General features: G+C 37.4%; 1 protein-coding gene across 1 annotated transcript in view; it reads right to left on the minus strand.

Annotated features, from left to right (window-relative positions):
* Positions 1–6,354: 6,354 nt before the first annotated feature.
* ccdc50a (coiled-coil domain containing 50a) overlaps positions 6,355–8,680 on the minus strand; it is a 43,229-nt gene continuing 40,903 nt past the window's right edge. Inside the window, exon 12 of the mRNA XM_062027821.1 lies at positions 6,355–8,680. This exon is cut by the window's right edge and continues 265 nt beyond it. The gene's annotated coding sequence lies outside the window, so the exon portion shown is untranslated.

Below are 8,680 nucleotides of genomic sequence, written 5' to 3' on the forward strand. Positions count from 1 at the left end.
TTGAGCAGACCCCTGCAGCGTGCAGCCTAACGTTTGTCGTCCGTCTCCGCAGGAAGCATCGGCTCTTCTGTTGCCCGCACCGCTAGAAACTTTGCCTGGGAATTTGTCGGCTCAGATATTTCAGTCATTGTTTCTGGTCGTGTGTGCAACGTGCATGCCCAAAACCCACCGGTCCCGCGCAGGCTTTCGCCGACGCGGAAGCCAACCGGCCAATTTTCGCGGCGACAAGGTGGGCACGGCGGCGGTGTTCCCACACGCAGGCGTCGAGCGAGTATGTGAGGTATGTTGGCCAACCAGCTCCACTCCATGACGGGTGGAACCCCTCCCTTTGACGCTGGCCCTATTTGTTGACAGCCAATTAAAGGAAAGTACAAATAACAACATGCATGCAGAATAATCCTTTTTAGAAGGTTTTTGGAATTGCATCTAGGTTAATATCAGATCCTTGTGCAGCACAGGTTTATAACTAAGCTATTTCTGGCATTTTGCCGCATCCAGAATAATTACCATGTTGTCCAGTTTATAGTGTCAATATATTGCAGTTTTTTTTTTACAGTAAAAGTTTGTTGTGTCCTCTTCTTGTTTCACTGGCCGCTCGAATTGTGAAATAAATATGGTTCAGTCTGCAAACACTGTCACTTAATGCTCCTCCGGCGCTTGATTGCGGTTACTAATTTCCATACGCACACAGCTGAAGGTGCGCAATAAAACAGGTTTTTCGCCAAACTGGTTTCATTCGGTGGAGTCCCGGCGAGTGAGGAAAAAATACTCAAATGCACATTGAGGATGTAAAAGATGAGTAAGTTCACAGGGTTCCTGCAGGTATCTAATTTAACACTTTTTTTAAATGAAACAATTGTCCAACATTTGACAATGGTAATGTTGAATGGTATAAAATAACTGTGGCCACATTAAGCGCTAACGTAATCATGTAATATAATAACAAGTGTAACTTTTTCAAACCTAAACGCATATCTTTCAATACTGTGGTATTTTTACAATTGTAATTGGAAGGTCAATAACTAAATTATGCTAAATGGGTAAACGAAGAGCAAACAGTAAATATTGACCATCTAGAAGTGCACTTTTTTTTTCTCCAATTGAAAAAACTGGGTCAGGTGAAGTGAATTATATTTATATAGCGCTTTTCTCTAGTGACTCAAAATGCTTTACGTAGTGAAACCCAATATCTAAGTTACATTTAAACCAGTGTGTGTGGCACTGGGAGAAGGTGGGTAAAGTGTCTTGCCCAAGTGATTTGATTTGTTGCCTTTTTTATTGCCCATTGCCTCCGGACATATGTAATTCTTTTTTTAAAGCCATTTCAGGGCTTAATATTCGTAAAAAACTATTGAATTACTTTTAAATGACCAGCAAAAACCCTGAGTTAATTACCAAAAATACAAAAGTGATTTATTTATTATGGTATTTGACATGCACATTGGGCTCCAACTCACTTTAAAGAAAAGTGGAGACCGTATAAAGAAGCTTTAAGTCCGGAGTACGGTACGTAACACGGTTTTTATTGGCATATCGTAGGAATAAAATACAAACATGGAACGAAAATAGCAGGAAGGCGTGACAAAACAAGAAGATTTAATTTCTTACAGGAAGATGCACTCCACATGTTCACTTCCGCAAACAACTCTTCTTCGACTCTTCATTTCCGGGTCTGCGCCAACTCAGCTGCGCACATTACTTCCCCTTATGATAAATTACAAATAACTTTTATACAAGTAAATGTTAATATTCCAGTTTGCTGCCATCGGTAAAAAACAATTGGACAGGCCCTGAATATTATATATATTTAAATTGTTATAAAAAATATTTTACCATTGAAATGCTGTACTTATTTTTACATGATGAGATGTTCCAGGTTTAAGCTTGGTATCGATTGATTTTTTATATTTTAATGTTTGCGGCCTCCCTTGAATAAGAGCTGGTTTTTATTCGCCTTTTTTTTCCCCTGGTAAAATAAAAATAAAATCATTCTTTAATGTACACTTATTGCATTTGTGTCCCTTTTGTTGCTACCGTGTCGTTATTATAGATGAAAATAAAGTTTTTTCCCCCCTCAAATGATTTACTCGGAATAAAAAAAAGTTAGATGAACAATAGAAAATATAAATAAAAAAGGTTTAAAAAAATAATATAAATTATAGCCGGGATGTTTAAATTGAGCTCAACCTCTAAGGGGTGTTATCAAAATGATTTGGAGTCCATGAGAAAAGAAAGGTTTAGAAGTAGCTCACACACCTGGCAAACACTTGGCGGTTACTTGATTAGAGGCGTTCATTTTTAACAATACTTGGAGCAATTAGGAGGCAGGAACACCTGTAGTACAGGTTTGAGTTAGGGTGGGGTACCTTGACAGCAATTACCTCCATTCATTACATAACTTATCGGGTTCCGAGTCGGGACTGCAGCCTATCCCAGTTGACTGAGGTGAGAGGCAGACTGCACCGTGGACTAGTCACCTGTCAATCACAGGACACAGTGAAACACGACACATAATGGGGGCGCATGTACATTATGTTGAACAAAATGCTGTCTTTTAAGGGGTCACATAATGATTTATTTACATGTAGAATTTTTTTTTTTAAATATTTGTTTACTTTCTAATAAATTGAAATGTATTATGTTTGCAGATGATACAAATGTATATTGTTCAAGAGAAGACTTGAAGGAAGTGTTGAGGCTAATAGAGGTTGAGTTGATTCAGCTAAAAAAATGGTTTGATATTAATAAGTTATCATTAAATGATAAGAAAACTAAATGTATGGTGTTTAGTGGTGCAAGGACAAATTGTGAAGCAAAATTAAAATAAAATCAAGTGGAAATTGATAGAGTATATGAAACTAAATAATTGATCATAAATTATGTTGGAAAGCGCATATTGAATATATAAAAGGGGAAAATATCCAAATCCATTGCTATTCTTTATAAAGTAAGACACATGCTGAATAAGAAATGTCTGCATATGTTATATTATTCTTTTATTTTTCCATATTTAACTTATTATGAAGAAGTTTGGGGAAAATTTTATAAAACAAACATAGACCCAATAATTCAACTTCAAAAGAGGGTCATTAGAATAATACACAAAGCGTGCTACTATGAACATACCAATCCATTATTTAGAAGTTCTAATGTGTTACAATTTTCAGATACTGTGTTTTTAAAAGCAATGGAAATTATGTTTGGAGTAAAGAACAACAGCCTTCCAGCTTGTATTCTTAAATTATTTCAATTAAAGAGGAGAAAACTATAATTTACGGGGGATATTGATTTTTGAAATAGGTAAAGTAAGAAGGAATATAAAATACAAAATGTATTTCAGTTTTAGGAGTTAAATGGTGGAACAAGCTGAGTGATGAGTTGAAGACAAATAGTTATTTGTTAAGGTTTAAGAAAGCCTTGAAAGGTGAAATTATTGAAAATGATAAAATATAGTAACAATTACTTTCATCCCATGGATTTTTTGAACGTTGACGTTGCAGGTAATCTAATTTTCAGTGAAGGTATATGATAGGCAAATATAAGCTTTGGCTTCAGCCTATTCCTTTTCTTTTTGTGTGTAATTGTGTATGATTGTTAAATATGTATAATCTGTACTGTTAAACTGGTCACACAATGGTTGACGGGTTGATTATATGACCGAAATAAACTTATTTAATTTCAAAACACTTAATTGTGGTCTACATAACATGTAGAGCTGCTTCTTGGCTCAAAATGTTGCAAGGATTACGTTTTGCGGACCGTCTTCAAGCCGCGGCGTTTTGTGGGCGGTCTTATTTACATGCTAAAGGACCTCCTTCAAGCCACGCCCCCTTCAGATGAGGCTCCACCCCTCCAGCCATGTTGTACTTTTTAGCACTTCCATATGGAGTCTACTGACAAGTATACATTTCAACCATAGGCTACTTTGCATCAGAAATGGCCACAGCGGAGGATGCATGTGCATGTAGGAGCCAGTCTGCCCCACAACAAGAGCGTTGAGAAAAGTAAGGAAGTGATTGACGACAATGGCGGACTCGCGCAAAGCTCTTGGGGCAGACTACTACCATATATGGAGGTGTCCACTGATGTAAGGAAGGCAAAATGCATCACTAAAGTTCCAAATTCCACCCGGCTCTTTAGTAGGAAGTATGAAGGAAGGCATGATTGTTGAATAAATATCTCCGCCACGCCTTCTTGGTTTCATTTCACATTTTTTAGGATCCTAAATAAAAAGGTACCAAAAAATAAAAAAACATTTGGTTTTGCATAAATGGACCCCTTTAAGTTGAAGTGGCGTGGCAATTTGTTGTTTGGCGACACCCTGTGGCCAAGTTAATCTCATGACGCGGACACATTTGTTACTGGATACTTTCTAATACGCTTCTGGCTTGGAGACTTTGTGTGTTTAAGTAATATGCAACCATGATATACTTGATTGATGATTACACTGCAAAAAGTCAGTGTTCAAAAACAAGAAAAAAATCATACTAAAATTAGGGATATTTTATTTGAACTAAGAAAAATTATCTGCCAATTGAACAAGAAAATTGGGCTTGTCAAGACTTTCCAAAACAAGTAAAATTAGCTAACCTCAATGAACCTAAAAATACCTTAAAATAAGTATATTCTCACTAATAACAAGTACACTTTTCTTGGTATAAAAAAATAAAAATAAAATAGAGACCTTTTTGCTCAATATGTTAAAAAATATTCTTAAATGAAGTAAATGCTAGTGCCATTATCTTGACATAATGATATGCGCAAACTTATACTAAAAACGAATTTATTGTTCTTGATGGAAAGGCAACAAGGCAACCGCTTGTTACTCTCGGGGTCTCCTAGCCGCTCAGGCAAATCATATTGTCTAAAAATGCATTTTTCCATGGATAACATGACATCATCGAGCCAAGTGCGTGCTCTTTCAGCCAATTAGTGCGCATATACACAACCCGGCCCCCGGCCAAAAAATTTTTAATTGTAATTTTGAGGAATTTATCTTAATGTGCATGAACTATTTCTGTTCAAAATTGTTGGAAATGTTAAATGTTTAAATATTAACTGTCAGTTTACTGTACTGTGCCAACTGTACTACTATATGAGTATGTCTTTTCTATTGGTTCATTGAAAATAAAAACGCAAAATCCATTTGGCTCTCATCTGTTTTAATTATGAGACACAATTGTGTCAAAGTTTTTTTTTTTCATGCTTGAAATAAGAAATTGTTACTTTAAAAAAGCAGTTTTATACTTGTGAGTGTTGATGACACAGCTTTGCATCACTTAATATTGTAGTTTCAAGCATGTTTTACTCAATATACACTACCGTTCAAAAGTTTGGGGTCACATTGAAATGTCCTTATTTTTGAAGGAAAAGCACTGCACTTTTCAATGAAGATAACTTTAAACTAGTCTTAACTTTAAAGAAATACATTCTATACATTGCTAATGTGGTAAATGACTATTCTAGCTGCAAATGTCTGGTTTTTGGTGCAATATCTACATAGGTGTATAGAGGCCCATTTCCAGCAACTATCACTCCAGTGTTCTAATGGTACAATGTGTTTGCTCATTGGCTCAGAAGGCTAATTGATGATTAGAAAACCCTTGTGCAATCATGTTCACACATCTGAAAACAGTTTAGCTCGTTACAGAAGCTACAAAACTGACCTTCCTTTGAGCAGATTGAGTTTCTGGAGCATCACATTTGTGGGGTCAATAAAACGCTCAAAATGGCCAGAAAAAGAGAACTTTCATCTGAAACTCGACAGTCTATTCTTGTTCTTAGAAATGAAGGCTATTCCACAAAATTGTTTGGGTGACCCCAAACTGTTGAACGGTAGTGTAGGTCATCAAATCTCAGCAACAAGCTGTAATATCTTACTGAGATCATTCAGGACCAAAACCCTTAAAACAAGTAAAACACTCTATAACATAACATCTGCTTAGTGAGAAGAATTATCTTATTAGACAGAAAATAAGCAAATATCACCCTTACTTAGATTTCAGTTTTTGCAGTGTATCACTCACCTATGTTTCGCTTGTGTGCTTAGCTGTTGTGTAGCTGCTAGCTCCAAGCAACCTGTAGCCTAGCATGTTCAACTTTTGTAAATGACTTTAGTAAAATAGAAGGAATTGTGTGCTTATTGGAGGACATTTAGATGTTAATAGTCTGTCCAAGTAATATGCAACTATAATTATTTGATACTTGTTTATAGACTGTTTCATTGTTCAATGCCCAGATTGTGTGCTCAAGTAATATAGTTCTGTGTAAAAAACAACATGTGTCACTGTGGAGAATTGGGTACTTAACTTAGGGGTGAGCGAGTGAACTACGGAGGAACAAGCGGCTCACCGGTGAATGCTGACACACTTTATTCCAATTTGAGGTGCAGTAAGTAAAAGCAATGGCTTTCTTGCAGGTAAGAATGCTCTTTTCCCTCCAGCATGTGTTGATTGCTGTTTGAAAAGAAAAATGAGCAGTTCACACATTATTTCCAATCCTCTTGTGTGTCACAGTGAACACAAGGTGGCGCCCCAACCAAACGAGAGTTGCAACACCTACCATCACATACAAGCGCTTGGAGAAACCAGACGTATGGCACATGGGGACAGATAAGACAGCGCCACGGAACTAGCTAGAGTCCATAGAGTTCACCTGAAAAGCAACTGAAGGATTTTATTTCACGCTGGCCTGATTCAATATGAACAGAACACGACGACGGAGCAGGAAAAAACAGTCAAACAAGTCCCTTTACGTCACTTCCAGTGGAAGCCTTTTTGTTCCCGGCTGACAACAAAAATATTACATTTAAATAAAAAAAAATAAAAAAAAGTTCACTTTTTAACAGACATAAATATGAGATGTTTTTTCCTTTTTTTTTTGATCATTTGGTCGGAAAGGATAAAAAAAATGAACATACTTTAAAAAAAAAGAAAAAAACCTCACAATAGTGCATGCGATGAAGGGTATTACAGTTCATGTTATCGAGAGCCGTACGAGTTGGCACCTTGTTTTACGCGCTTTAGGATGGATGGCTTCGCATGCACGTCCGTCGTCGGCCACTTTCAGTTGGAGGGCGAGCGGGAAAGAAAAAAGTCTTTGCACGAGGACGACAAGGTACTGAGGCCACCGCGTAGGACTGAGCTGGCACGTCCTACCACCACAAAAAAAAAAAAAAAAAGGTGGCAAAAAGGCCTGGAGCCCTTGGGATTGGCACATTTGGAATTGTGGGATGTGAAACGAGGCTTATATATACGGGAGATCCCCGCCTGGTCCAGCTTTATTTGCACCATCTCTGCTGCAAATTGCGAAATAACTTGTTTCTTTCATGCCAACTTTCAATAAAAAAAAGGGTTCGATGGCGCTATCTGCAGGGGGGGAACGTGTTGCAGCTATGAAAACAGCAGAGGGCGCTGTCTCTCAAATCGCTCAATATTTCCCAGGCAGGAAGATATTTTTACAATATTTCAGCATATTTCAAGTGTTTTTGACCTGAATTAAATACTTTTAAAGCATAAAAAGGCTAAATAAAGTAAAAATATCAATATGGCAGATGTCAACAAAGCAGTCAGAGCGCGCTGTTCAGTATCGTGGCCACTGATTGGCTCAGCTTCAGGCAGCCTTTCTATCTGGTATTACAGGAGGGTGACGACTAGAGTGTTACTTCCTGTTGAGAGGATTCTCATAATGGTGAAAAAAATTATGATTTTCATGCAGCAGTGATGACTAGAGTGTTACTTCCTGTCTCATAATGGTGACAAAAATTATGTTTTTTTATGCAGCAGCTATGAAAATATCTGATATACAATTAATATTTCTTACTTTGCGGAAATGTATTCAACACGGCCAGGGCCGGAACCAATTAATAGTCATAGATGATTACTGTACTTGTTTCTTTATGTGTGACAGGCATAGGGATGGTACCGTTCCCATTTGAACTAATATTGTACCTAGGAATCGATACCGGTACTCAACGGTACCAATTTTCGGTACTTTTGTGTGTGTTAATAAATGTTAATTATTTGGTAATACATTTATTTTTGAATGTAACATAACATGTATTACTTTTGAAACTTATTTGCAATGCAGTTGCACTTCCAAGACAAGAGTATTGTAAAGGCTATCTATGATATGTTGTCTAACTAGGAAGCTGACTGTATTATGCTGCGCCCTACAAAGTGTTTATACTGTTAGTATCGTGATTATTACACACCAGCTGCGTCATCTTAGTTGTAGACTTCATTACTAAATTTGGAGGTGTTGAAATCGCCATGGAAAATCGTTAATGCTAATAGTAGCCCGTCTATGGCAAATCCAATGTAACTTTGCAGCGAGCTAGCGCATTTTGGAGGGGTGGAGCCTAACTTTGCATTGGAGTGTTTTCTACCAGGCACACTTGCTTTGCTGGTGTTGAAAATGTCAAAATGACTTGGAGGGAGTTTGAGTCCGCCCTGAGTGCTGCTGGACGGATTGTTTACGTGAGCCCGTGTTCAGTCTTCAACTGCAAGTGCGATAAAAGTATGGAAATATGGCACCGTTTTATTTTACGTGAATCGTTACTCGGTAGTACTGGCAGGAATTTGGTCGTATTAAATTCCCTAGACATAAGAAAATAGGCATTATCAGAGCTTTTTATGGGTGCGTACATTGGCTAAAGGCTAAGCTCTGTGAATGGTGACAA

This window comes from Entelurus aequoreus, linkage group LG19, assembly GCF_033978785.1.
Source record: "Entelurus aequoreus isolate RoL-2023_Sb linkage group LG19, RoL_Eaeq_v1.1, whole genome shotgun sequence".
Lineage (NCBI taxonomy): Eukaryota > Metazoa > Chordata > Actinopteri > Syngnathiformes > Syngnathidae > Entelurus > Entelurus aequoreus.